This window comes from Rhinoderma darwinii, chromosome 3 (assembly GCF_050947455.1).
Source record: "Rhinoderma darwinii isolate aRhiDar2 chromosome 3, aRhiDar2.hap1, whole genome shotgun sequence".
NCBI classification, from domain to species: domain Eukaryota; kingdom Metazoa; phylum Chordata; class Amphibia; order Anura; family Rhinodermatidae; genus Rhinoderma; species Rhinoderma darwinii.
In genome coordinates this window covers 20,020,219-20,034,388 of record NC_134689.1, presented here as the reverse complement: position 1 = coordinate 20,034,388, position 14,170 = coordinate 20,020,219, and the positions used below count along the sequence as shown (strand labels likewise).

Genomic DNA, 14,170 nt, shown 5'->3' with positions numbered 1-14,170 from the left:
AGACATGTATCCCCTATCCACAGGATAGGGGATACATGTGTGATCGCTGGCATTGCTAGGGAGAACGGGGGACTGAAAGTCCCCTGAAGTTCTCCATGAGAAACCTCGGACTTCCGGGGTCTGTGTCGGCAGCTCCGTAGAAATGAATGGAGCGCCGGTCGTGCTTGTGCGCATGCGTGACCAGCGCTCCTTTCATTTTTATTGAGCTGCGCAGATGCCGGAAGTCAGAGGTTAGTCATGGAGAACTTGGGGGGACTTTCGGTCCCCCGTTCTCCCTATCGCTGCCTGCGATCACACATGTATCCCCTATCCTGTGGATAGGGGATACATGTCTTTTGTCTTTTCACACTGTAGGTCGGATTTTTTTGGGGGGTTGGGGCTGTATGGCGTTCCCTACAGGGGGGGCTGTATGGCGTTCCCTACAGGGGGGCTGTATAGCGTTCCCTACATTGGGGGCTGTATGGCGTTCCCTACAGGGGGGGGCTGTATGGAATTCCCTACAGGGGGGCTGTATATCGTTCCCTACAGGGGGGGGGGGCTGTATGGCATTCCCTACAGAGGGGAGCTATATAGCGTTCCCTACAGGGGGGGCTGTATGGCGTTCCCTACCGGGGGGGCTGTGTGGCATTCCCTACAGGGGGGACTGTATGGCATTCCCTACAGGCGGGGCTGTATGGCGTTCCCTACAGGGGGGGCTGTATGGCGTTCCCCACAGGGGGGACTGTATGGCGTTCCCTACAGGGGGGGGCTGTATGGCGTTCCCTACAGGGGGGGGCTGTCCCCCCTGTAGATAACACCATACAGTCCCCCCTGTAGATAACGCCATACAGTCCCCCTGTAGATAACGCCATACAGTCCCCCCTGTAGATAACGCCATACCGTCCCCCCTGTAGATAACGCAATACAGTCCCCCCTGTAGATAACGCCATACAGTCCCCCCTGTAGATAACGCCATACAGCCCCCTCTGTAGAGAACGCCATACAGCCCCCCTGTGGATAGCGCCATACAGCCCCCTCTGTAGATAACGCCATACAGTCCCCCTGTGTATAGCGCCATACAGCCCCCCTGTAGATAACGCCATACAGCCCCCCTGTAGATAGCGCCATACAGCCCCCTCTGTAGATGGCGCCATACAGCCCCCCCTGTAGATAACGCCATACAGCCCCCCTTTGTAGATATCTACAGAGGGGGCTGTATGGCGTTATCTACAGGGGGGGACTGTATGGCGCTATCTACAGAGGGGGCTGTATGGCGCTATCTACAGGGGGGGGGCTGTAAAAAAGGCACTATCTACAAGGGTGGGGTTGTGTGACACCCAGGGGAGGGGGGGCCCCAGTCAAAAGTTTGCTATGGGGCCCAGTCTTTCCTAGTTACGCCCCTGGTGTCGGCGTTTGACAGTATTGAGCAGTGTGAGCAATGAAGGGAAAGCAACTCTCGCATAAGCGCCGCGGCGCCTTTAAAACAGCTGATCGGCAGGGGTGCTGAGAGTTGGACTCCCACCGGTCAGATATTGATTACCTATCTTAAGGATAGGCCATCAATATTCCCTCTCCAGAAAACCACTTTAAGTGGTGCAATTGTACCTGCTGAATAGTGCTCCAAATATTAAAATTTATGTTGTATTCCAATTATGGCCTAATTAAGTGCCTTGGCCGAGACCACATGGTGCTTTTAGGTCAATCAGGCTGTGAGGCGTTTTTTTCCTAAATTCTCAACGAAGGTGTCTTTAAGTGGGTGCAATAGCACCCACTGCATTACTTTACAAAGAGCATCATTGTAAAGTGATGACTGAATCACATTAATACGATGGTGGCTTTCCAGGTTAATGAGTTTTGACCTTACAGATTCCCTATTTTGCTTTCCAGGTAAAAAAAATCTATTAGGGTATGTTCACACGTAGTCAACCAAAACGTCTGAAAATCAAGGGAAAACAGACCCTGCTTTTCAGACGTTTTTTTACCAACTCGCATTTTTACCAACTCATTTTTTTACCAACTCGTTTTTGGAGCTGTTTTCATTGGAGTCTATGAGAAAACAGCTCCAAAAACGTCTGAAAGAAGTGTCCTGCACTTCTTTTGACGAGGCTGTATTTTTACGAGTCGTCGTTTGACAGCTGTCAAACGACGACGCGTAAATAACAGGTCGTCTGCACAGTACGTCGGCAAACCCATTCAAATGAATGGGCAGATGTTTGCCGACGTATTGGAGCCGTATTTTCAGACGTAAAACGAGGCATAATACGCCTCGTATACGTCTAAAATTTGGCCGTGTGAACCTACCCTTACACGGCCGACGTTGGGCCGTGTGAGAGGACCCTTACTGTTTTTTCCCCCTTTATGTTACAGGCAGACACATGGACCACAGCATACAACTCCTCATATCTCAGCTTCCTAGACCCTGTGAGTGCGACATGGGGCAAATGGGAAAATATAGGGGTAAATGCAGTCACACCTGATTCTATGGGTCCTGTGCGGAGTTAAAGGGGTTGTCTGGTCATGGGCCTGTTTTCATACTTATGAGTTATGACCTATCCATAGGATAGGTCATCAATATATGATCCTGCTGCCTCTGTCACCGTAAGTTATGAAGTGGTCAGTGATATAAGCAGAAGGCTCCGTACATTGTATAGCGGCCATGCTGGGTTATTGCAGCTCTACTCCTATTCAAGTGAATAGGAGCAGAGCTGCAGTACTGCAGCACGGCCGCAATACAGTAGTCAGAGCAGAGGCATAGCTAGGGGTTTAGCACAGGGGGAGGGGGCAAAACATCTGAGTGGGCCCCCCAACGCATGTTTAGAACTGAAGAAGCGCATTCAAATTTTCGTGGTCATCATTCTGAATGAGCAAGAGTCCTGTGCTGTATATGTTGTTATATGTCCCATTCTTACTGAAGTTTAATATTTTCTCTGACAGAGGAGTTTGCATTAGAAAGTGTTGTAGACCTCTCAGATAGTACATGAAAGAATATATAACCCCCATCATCCCTGTATATACCAGTCATCAGCCATGTGTATACCAGCCATCACCCCTGTATATAACCCCCATCATCCATGCATGTACCAGCCATCAGCCCTGTATATAACCCCCATCATCCCTGTATATACCAGCTATCATCCCTGTATATAATCTTCATCAGCCCTGTATATACCAGCCATCATCCTTGTATATAACGTCCATTATATACTAGGATGATGGAGGTTATATACAGGAATGATGGCTGGTATATACAGGGATGAAGGGGGTTATATACAGGGATGATGGGAGGTTATATACAGGGATGATGGCTGGTATATACAGGGATGACGGTCATTATATACAAGGATGATGGCTGGTATATAATGGGATGATGGATGTTATATACAGGGATGATGGCTGGTATATACAGGGATGATGGCATTATATATAGGGATGATGGGGGTATATACAGGGTTGATGGTGTTATATACAGGGATGATGGACGTTATATATAGGGATGATGGACGATATTTATATACAGGGATAATGGCTGGTATATACAGGGATGGCTGGTATATACAGGGATGATGGACGTTATATATAGGGATTATGGCTGGTATATACAGGGATGATGGGGATTATACACATGGATGGTGGCTGCCAACATCATCCCCCCTGCCCCCCCCCCCCCCGCGCTAGCTACGGTACTGAGTCAGAGCCTTCTTCTTCCGGCACCGACCACTTCATAACTTATGTTGACGGAGGCAGCAAGAACAGCTGATCGTTCTGGGGTCCAGGTGTTGGACACCCACCAATCATATATTGATGACCGATCCTGTGGATCGGTCATCATTATGAAAAACAGCCCCATGACCAGACAACCCCTTTAAAGAGGCTCTGTCACCAGATTTTGCAACCCCTATCTGCTATTGCAGCAGATAGGCGCTGCAATGTAGATTACAGTAACGTTTTTATTTTTAAAAAACTAGCATTTTTGGCCAAGTTATGACCATTTTTGTATTTATGCAAATGAGGCTTGCGAAAGTACAACTGGGCGTGTTTAAAAGTAAAAGTACAACTGGGCGTGTATTATGTGCGGACATCGGGGCGTTTTTACTACTTTTACTAGCTGGGCGTTCTGACGAGAAGTATCATCCACTTCTCTTCACAACGCCCAGCTTCTGGCAGTGCAGACACAGCGTGTTCTCGAGAGATCACGCTGTGACGTCACTCACTTCCTGCCCCAGGTCCTGCATCGTGTCAGACGAGCGAGGACACATCGGCACCAGAGGCTACAGATGATTCTGCAGCAGCATCGGCGTTAGCAGGTAAGTCGATGTAGCTACTTACCTGCAAACGCTGATGCTGCTGCAGAATCAACTGTAGCCTCTGGTGCCGATGTGTCCTCGCTCGTCTGACACGATGCAGGACCTGTGAGTGACGTCACAGATCTGCACTGCCAGAAGCTGGGCGTTCTGAAGAGAAGTGGATGATACTTCTCGTCAGAACGCCCAGCTAGTAAAAGAAGTAAAAACGCCCCGATGTCCGCACATAATACACGCCCAGTTGTACTTTTACTTTTAAACACGCCCAGTTGTACTTTTGCAAGCCTCATTTGCATAAATACAAAAATGGTCATAACTTGGCCAAAAATGCTCGTTTTTTTTTAAATAAAAACGTTACTCTTATCTACATTGCAGCGCCTATCTGCTGCAATAGCAGATAGGGGTTGCAAAATCTGGTGACAGAGCCTCTTTAAGCATGAATACAATTTTATAATTTGTTGAAAACCTAAAATAGTTTTTATGAAAATGAATATTATTATTTGCCCTGTATTATCTTAAGGTATTTACTGAGAGCGGTGACACGGAAAGTTATTTCTGCAATATTGTCGCTTCTCAGGTCTGGTTTATGTCCAACTGAAGTCTGCCATTAAACAGCTGAGGTAGACAGTTTTCTTCTGATTTTTTTTATTTCTGACTTTCAGATTGAAGGTCAGATGCACATCTACCTGGTCAGCAAATACAAGCTCAGTATACTTTGCCACTCAGTGTTGAATCTATGAACATGCATTGAGTTACACAATGTGTGCGACCTGATACCCCCGGGGTGCAACTATTGCAGACATTGTACCTTATTTAAAGGGGTTTCTCCGGTTTGGAAAACCCATTTTCAAACAGTCTTTTAGGGAATTCTGGCTTATTAAGGCGGCTCCTGTTCAGAACTCTATTATTAGCCAAAGCAAAAAAGTGTCTCTCACTCTGGAGGATCCAGCATGTCCATGTACATGAATAGCCTATTGATTTGGACTGTGTAAAGCTTCACTTTCCCTGTGGTGGCGCTGCAGGGGAATTCAACACTTACTGCCGGAAAATCAGATTACAGCTGATCACTGTGGTGTCGCTAAGGGGACCCCCTTTGCTTGTCATCAGAGGACCCTTTTAAGAAGCATTGTCCAAGGTGGATAACTCCTTTAAGTTACTGGAAATTTCTGAACTTCATTCAGGTGTCTAATTATATAGCCTACTTGAGTTGAATGTCATATGATGGATTTTACCTTGTAGCATGGGTCCAAGACATTTTTGTGTTTTCAAAAGCTGTAAAAAAAGGTTGGGGGGAATTGATCAACTTTTATCAACAAGATTGCTGGCGTAGAAAAGTTGCAAATGTATCAAAAGTCGCAATCTGCGTAAAATATTTAGCCTTTTGTTGCATTTACGCTGCTCACGCCATTTTTCCAAAAAGCGGATGGGGCTTAGCAAAAGCTGAGCGTGGCCGGGGCCTAATAAATTATATCCATCTTACTCAAGCTATCTTTATATTAAGACTAGCGTAGGAAAGACCAGTCTTATATAAATCTCCCCCTTTGTCTCTAGTTTCTCCCAGAATGTCCCTATTTTGGACTTAAAGGGAACCTGTCACCTTTAATATGCAGTCCAATCTGCGTTCAGCATGTTACAAAGCAGGAGGAGCTGAGCAGATTGATATATAGTTTTGCAGCAAAAGATTCAGAATAACCTGTAATTTATTAATTTAAACCTCTGCTCATTCTGGGTTTAGAAGTCCTGTGGGCGGTCCTACTCAGTGATTCACTATCTTTGTATTCCCACTAATACATGGAAGGCTGTCACTCACTGAGTAGGACCGCCCACTGGACTCGTAAGCCCAAAATGAGCAGAGGTTTGAATAAATAAATGACAAATTCTATTGAATATTTGGCTACAAAATATATAACAATCTGCTCAACTCCCCCCGCTCTATAACATGCTGCCCGCAGATTGGACTGCATTTTCAACGTGATGGGACCTTTAAGATTTGGAATTAAGCCCACTCCTTTAGATAGTGCTATACACCCCCCCCCCACACTGTAGGCAGTGCTAAACAGCCCCCCTGTGGACAGTGCTATACAGCCCCTTGTAGACAGTGCTATACAGCCCCCCCTGTAGACAGTGCTGTACAGCCCCCCCCCTGTAGACAGTGCTATACAGCCCCCCCTGTAGACAGTGCTATACAGCCTCCCCTGTAGACAGTGCTATACAGTCTCCCCATACAGTGCTATACAGCCCTCCTTGTAGACTTTGATATACTTTCAAGTATCACAAAGAGGGACAATCAATATGGTGCACAGCGTCAATTTTTTTTCTTTTAAGCCACGCCTCTAGTTCAACCCAATCCCCGCTCATACACACCCAATTCAGCCCACACAGTATAATGCCCCCATAGCTGCCCCATACAGTATAATGCCCACACAGATGTCCCATATAGTATAATGCCCACACAGATGCCCCATACAGTATAATGCCCACACAGTTGCCCCATACAGTATAATGCCCACACAGATGCCCCATGCAGTAAAATGCCCCATAGCTGCCCCATGCAGTAAAATGCCCCATAGCTGCCCCATGCAGCATAATACCCCCATAGCTGCCCACACAGTTTAATGCCCCTCATACTACCCCCACACAGTATAATTCCTCCCATAGCTGCCCCCACAGTATAATGCCACCCATACAATATAATGCCCCCAATAGCTGCTCCCACAGTATAATGCCACCCATACAATATAATGCCCCCAATAGCTGCTCCCACAGTATAAAGCCATCCATAGCTGTCCCCACAGTATAATGCCACCCATAGCTGCCCCCACAGTATAATGTCACCCATACAGTATAATGCCGCCCCATATAGTAAAATGCTCTTATAGCAGCCACCATGTCAGCCTCCCTTCTCTACCCAGTATAATGCCCCATAGTGCCTAATAGAAAAATAATAACATAATTACTTACCTATCCCCGTTCCCACGTCGGGTGGCGGATCCTTCTTCTCCAGTCTGCGCTGTGAGTGACTCGGTGCAGACAGGCGATGATGTCACTACATCGCTCCTGCCTGCGCCTAGCCTCTCACGGCAGAGTGAATGCTGGAACACTAACCTATCAGCTCCTTGCTCCAGTATTCAGGAAGCGTGACCAGTGCGGTGAGCCCTGTGTGGCTACGGGGGCCCTGCGGCACCCCCAGGTTTAGGGGCACGGTCGCAATTGCGACCCCTAGAGCTACGCCACTGTATACAGTAGCCTATGGTAGAGCAGTGAGATAACTCCCTGCTCTGTCATAGTGTTCAATAGTATCTGCATCCGAAGGACGAAGACACTATTGAATGTGGTATCGCTACCGCTGTAGCAGCCATAGCGGCTGCTAGCAGAGCCTCCGGGCATGGGAGAGACCCCGTAGCAGCCGCTATGGCTGCTACAGCGGTAGTTACGCCACTGGTCCCAGAGGTGGGACCCGCATCTATCTGACATTTATGACATATCCTGTGGATATATCATAAATGTCTCTCAGGGGAAAACCCCCTTTAAGGCCTAAAATAGGCTGGTCACTAAGGGGTTAAAAAAAACTAAAATACAGTTGAAATCTCAAATAAATTGTGAATATGGCAATATTAAATGTGCAAAATTCAGAGTAAATAACTGAAAGCTTTATAACGGGTATAAAACACGAATTATAAAAAATAAGATATAAATGAAAATAGCACAATCTATACATTAAAAGTCTATCGTCAGATCAGATTTCCCACAATAATAATTGTGAGCGTTTTTTATTTATTACTAGTGTTCAATTTTTTTAATCATATTATCATTATTAATAATATTTGTACTAAATAATATGTGCACAGCTACTCCTTGCCCACAAGTCTACACAACCAATCAGTCTTTTCAACATTAAAATGAAATTTTGTAATGAATTTTATTTTGTCATAGATTTCACAATGTAAATTTATAAAAACAGCCACTTCTATAAAAGTTAGTTGCTGACATTCTAGTGCAAATTGCTAAAAGGTGCAAGGTAGATTTTACGATTTAGTGTAAAGTGTAATAATGTATCAAAATAAATTACCTTTTTTGTTGTGGCTTGTTTATACTGTTTCCTCTGCTTTGTAGACAATGAGTCGAGGCTTCACGTAGTCTATGTAGCGACGATGACGACTGTGCTGGAAAATAAAAGAGTCTTGTACTCCCAACAGCTGTGTCTCCTCAGCTCCTCCCACACTCGGCCATTTTTAAATCATGTTTATTTTTGTTTTTTCAAACCTACTTTTTCTTCTTTGACGAAATATGCGGGAATGTAGCCAAGAAGAGTTGACTTAAACTGGGTGTTTGATTAAGACAATAAGTACATTTTTCTCTTTTTTTCATATGATCTGTTATGAATTTTTTGAACTATGACTTATTTGAAATATTTTTATTCAGCAAGATTAGTTATAATTTGTAATTATTATTCAGATTTAAAAAGATGGAAAAGAAAAATTTCTATAAAAATTTTTTTTAATATTAACTTATTTTTAAGAATTAACTTATTTTTAAGAATTTTACCCAAAATCTAAGGGTAATGCCACACGGTGCGGCCCTGACACGGTGCCGACGCGGCCAACAACCTCAATGACACCATGTTCGGCATGGCTGTGAAATAGCCTGTTAGTGGCCGCACGTTAATGCGGGTAAACCGTGCCTTTATCTGCAAAATTGTGCGCCCATGAATTAATACACCCTTTATGGCCGCACGATTATGCAGGTTACAACAAGTTACCCCCTATTCATTCTCTATGGCAGCGCCGGAAAAAGCCGAACTCTGCACTCGGCTATCTCCGGCGCTCCCATAGAGAATGAATTGAGCGGCAGTGTGCATGAGAATGTAACCGTAATACCCCTTAACCAGGTATTTGACAGCCGCGCCTACATAGTGCCAGCGCGGTTGTTGGCCGCGTTGCGACTGTGACAGTGCCGCTCCGTGTAGCCTTACCCTTAAAGTCTCATTATATTAAATTATCAGTTGTAAATGCAATAGCTAAAATGAATACATTTTTTTAATCATTATTTTTAGATAGATATTAATATGTAGTCACATAGTATTATTAATTATTTATTAATTATTTAATAATGAAAAACTTACCGTACTTATTATTAATATATATTCATTTATTATTTAATAATAAATTATTATTAAATATTTACTTACAGAGATGTAGCAATTTCTCTATCCCATTGTGGAGGCCATTTTGACCAAAGTGATAACAATATATGCTGAGATAGTGACAATTTGTCATCAATTGTTGAGAATATTATCAATATAATATATGGCATTTTCTAAGCTTTGAATGGAATTGCGCTTAAATCATTGCATTGATTGTAGGGTAAGAATTATTCACCAATTGAGGAAAATACAATTTTGAAGTTAAAGAGGCTCTGTCACCAGATTCTCAAATCCCTATCTCCTATTGCATGTAGATAACAGTAACGTTTTTTAAAGTTATGAGCTATTTTATATATATGCAAATGAGCTTTGAAATGGACAACTGGGCGTTTTTTTCCCGTTATGTCCAACTGGGCGTGTATTGTGTTTTTAACTGGGCGTGTTTACGTGTATGACGCTGACCAATCAGTGACCAGTCAGCGTCATGCACTCCTCTCCATTCATTTACACAGCAGCACAGCGTTCTTACTAGAACGATGTGCAGCCACATACACAAGTGTCCTGATAATGAATACACATGACCTCCAGCCTGGACATCATGTGTATTCAGAATCCTGACACTTCTGACTCTTTTCTCTGAGATTTCCAGCAAGGGAAACGAAATCTCGTTTACCTCCGTAATCTCACGAGATTACGAGTGGCTTGCTGGAATCTCACAACTGATTGGTCAGCGTCATACACATAAACACGCCCAGTTAAAAACACAATACACGCCCAGTTCGACATAACGGAAAAAAAACGCCCAGTTGTCCATTTCAAACCTCATTTGCATATATATAAAATAGCTCATAACTTGGCCAAAAATGAACGTTTTTTAAAAAAACTAAACGTTACTGTTATCTACATTGCAGCGCCGATCACATGCAATAGGAGATAGGGATTTGAGAATCTGGTGACAGAGCCTCTTTAAGAGAAATTTAAAAAAGCAACTTTATTCAGCTTCCATACAACGCGTTTCAATAGGCATCTTCATCACAAAGTTTTTTATGGAGCCGCATGTTTACATTTTTTACCCATACTGTGGGCATTATCCTACCTCTGCGGCATCACTTTTTTCATTATTCCTGTGCTTCATATCACTGAATTATCTGTGCACTGTCAAACTAAATTGTGGCAACATACTGGTATATTTAAAAAAAGTTTTGGGTACTTTATTCCCCATGGAGTACAAAATGTTTGCAGACGACTCCTTTGTCAAGCAGAAATAATAGGGAAAAAATGGTAAATTCAAGTACAATTAAAATGAAAAATGTAGTTCATGCTCCTCACTATTGTTATCTGTGTACTGTGACACCACTGTGTGCATTATACCTGCATGGTGACATCATTAAGCGTTTTTTTTTCCTCTGTTGTGATGTCACACTGTGCTGTGTGTGTTATTCCTGTGCTTTGATATTATCGTGTGCATTTTTCTTGTGACATCACTTTGTGGATTATCACCACTATTTGTATAATTCCTATATTGTAACTTCACATAGTAGTTTATCTTTGCACTGTGACATCACTGTGTGAATTATCTCTATACAGCAACAATACTGTGCACATTAATCAACTACTGGGACATCACTGTGTGCATGATTAAAGCACTGGACAAGGGTGACTGGGAGACTAAATCTCTAGGCACCAGGGACTGGGGATTAAACCAATGGCCTGGGAGACTAAACCACTAGACCAAAGAGATGGGTTTACTAAACCAGTAGACACAAGGGACTGGAGAACGGAGCCACTGGATAGTAGGAACTGGGACACTAAACCACTGGACACCGGAGACTTGAGAATTAAGCCTCTGGATACTATGAACCGGCATACTAAACCACTAGACACCAGGGAATTGGGGATTAAACCACTGGACATATATCAGGGAAATTGGAATAGTGGGAGAAGGGCATGGGGAGCATTTTCCCAGCTGAAAAGGTCTTGTCCTTCTACAGATATATATATATATACAGTGAAGGAAATAAGTATTTGATCCCTTGCTGATTTTGTAAGTTTGCCCACTGTCAAAGACATGAACAGTCTAGAATTTTTAGGCTAGGTTAATTTTACCAGTGAGAGATAGATTATATAAAAAAAACAAAAAACAGAAAATCACATTGTCAAAATGATATATATTTATTTGCATTGTGCACAGAGAAATAAGTATTTGATCCCCTACCAACCATTAAGAGTTCAGCCTCCTCCGGACCAGTTACACGCTCCAAATCAACTTGGTGCCTGCATTAAAGACAGCTGTCTTACATGGTCACCTGTATAAAAGACTCCTGTCCACAGACTCAATGAATCAGTCTGACTCTAACCTCTACAACATGGGCAAGACCAAAGAGCTTTCTAAGGATGTCAGGGACAAGATCATAGACCTGCACAAGGCTGGAATGGGCTACAAAACCATAAGTAAGACGCTGGGTGAGAAGGAGACAACTGTTGGTGCAATAGTAAGAAAATGGAAGACATACAAAATGACTGTCAATCGATATCGATCTGGGGCTCCATGCAAAATCTCACCTCATGGGGTATCCTTAATCCTGAGGGAGGCGAGAGCTCAGCCGAAAACTACACGCGGGGAACTTGTTAATGATCTCAAGGCAGCTGGGACCACAGTCACCAAGAAAACCATTGGTAACACATTACGCCGTAATGGATTAAAATCCTGCAGTGCCCGCAAGGTCCCCCTGCTCAAGAAGGCACATGTACAGGCCCGTCTGAAGTTTGCAAATGAACATCTGGATGATTCTGAGAGTGATTGGGAGAAGGTGCTGTGGTCAGATGAGACTAAAATTTAGCTCTTTGGCATTAACTCAACTCGCCGTGTTTGGAGGAAGAGAAATGCTGCCTATGACCCAAAGAACACCGTCCCCACTGTCGAGCATGGGGGTGGAAACATTATGTTTTGGGGGTGTTTCTCTGCTAAGGGCAAATGACTACTTCACCGCATCAATGGGAGAATGGATGGAGCCATGTACCGTCAAATCCTGAGTGACAACCACCTTCCCTCCACCAGGACATTAAAAATGGCTCGTGGCTGGGTCTTCCAGCACAACAATTACCCGAAACATACAGCCAAGGCAACAAAGGAGTGGCTCAAAAAGAAGCACATTAAGGTCATGGAGTGGCCTAGCCAGTCTCCAGACCTTAATCCCATCGAAAACTTATGGAGGGAGCTGAAGATCCGAGTTGCCAAGCGACAGCCTCAAAATCTTAATGATTTACAGATGATCTGCAAAGAGGAGTGGGCCAAAATGCCATCTAACATGTGTGCAAACCTCATCATCAACTACAAAAAACATCTGACTGCTGTGCTTGCCAACAAGGGTTTTGCCACCAAGTATTAAGTCTTGTTTTCCAAAGGGATTAAATACTTATTTCTCTGTGCACAATGCAAATAAATATATATCATTTTGACAATGTGATTTTCAGTTTTTTTTAAATATAATCTCTCTCTCACTGGTAAAATTAACCTAGCCTAAAAATTCTAGACTGTTCATGTCTTTGACAGTGGGCAAACTTACAAAATCAGCAAGGGATCAAATACTTATTTCCTTCACTGTGTATATATATATACTAACATAATAACAAAGATGATTTTCCGGTAGCACAGGTGAAACTTCCTCACTGAGTTTTATTCCCTCTCAGCAGAAATCCCAGAATTCCTATAAAACATCTGCCAGCTCGTGAATAGGGAGGGTGCACCTCTCCCAATGAATATAATTTACTGTAATGTTTCTGTGACAGGAACCGCTCTCTGAGGCGAGAAGAGGGGAGTTCAATATTTATAATCCCACCAGAGAGTTCATATATCTAGGTGGGAGAAGAAATCCGGGCAGTTTACAACTCACTCCATTACTGCTGACCTTTACACTTCTTGTTTTACATACCCTGGAAACCTACAGGATGACTGAATGGAATAAAACGCAATCCCTGACATCTCTGCCTTCTCATACATATTTACTGGTAATATAACTATAATAAAATGTATGCACCCGTTGGTTCGGAACTCCCGTTAATCCGTTATGTTACAAATGTATACATCAATATTCTAAAAAATTATTATTATTGCCATACATTATATATCACTAAATATCTGCCTCATTTTTTTTATACCAATGCCTGCACAAATAATAAGTGATACCCTCTAAGTGGTGGAAAAAAACATTGTTTCATGATTAGCAAAGAAAATAATTTATAATGTAAGAGGGATAAAATTGTAAAAATGTTCACTATTAGGGCTGATTCAGACGAGCGTTGCGTTTTTGCGCGCGCAAAAAACGCAGCGTTTTGCGCATGTGTCAGCAGCGCGTGGCATGCGTATTTGGACCATGTGTGCGTGTATTACGCGCGTAAGACATGCGTTTTTCCTGCGCGTGTAAAAAACGCACGCAGGTGTTCTGTTTACGCCAGCCTACAAAAAGGCCAAGAATGCAACACCCCTGCTTGATGTGTGCACCTGTGTTTCTGAATTTGTGTGCTTTTGGTGCAACACAGTGTTCAAACGAGTATTTGCAGTTACTTTGTATGCCACACTGCATTGATGCCACCTAGCTCTCTGGCCCGTGTCCTATTAGCATGGATGGTATCCCGGAGGTTTGGCCAACGCCGTAGCATGCTACTGCCACACCGGCGGAGATCAGGTAGGATGTGGGTTCACCCAATAGTGGCACAACACACCTCTAAAGGGCATTTTCATACCCTC

At 43.5% G+C, this 14,170-nt stretch overlaps 1 protein-coding gene across 1 annotated transcript in view; it reads right to left on the bottom strand.

Moving 5' to 3' along the window:
• Positions 1-8,407, bottom strand: part of LOC142748807 (matrix metalloproteinase-21-like) — a 44,571-nt gene extending 36,164 nt beyond the window's left edge. The window contains exon 1 of the mRNA XM_075856086.1: positions 8,350-8,407. The gene's annotated coding sequence lies outside the window, so the exon portion shown is untranslated. The remainder of the gene's footprint in view (positions 1-8,349) is intronic.
• Positions 8,408-14,170: the final 5,763 nt, after the last annotated feature.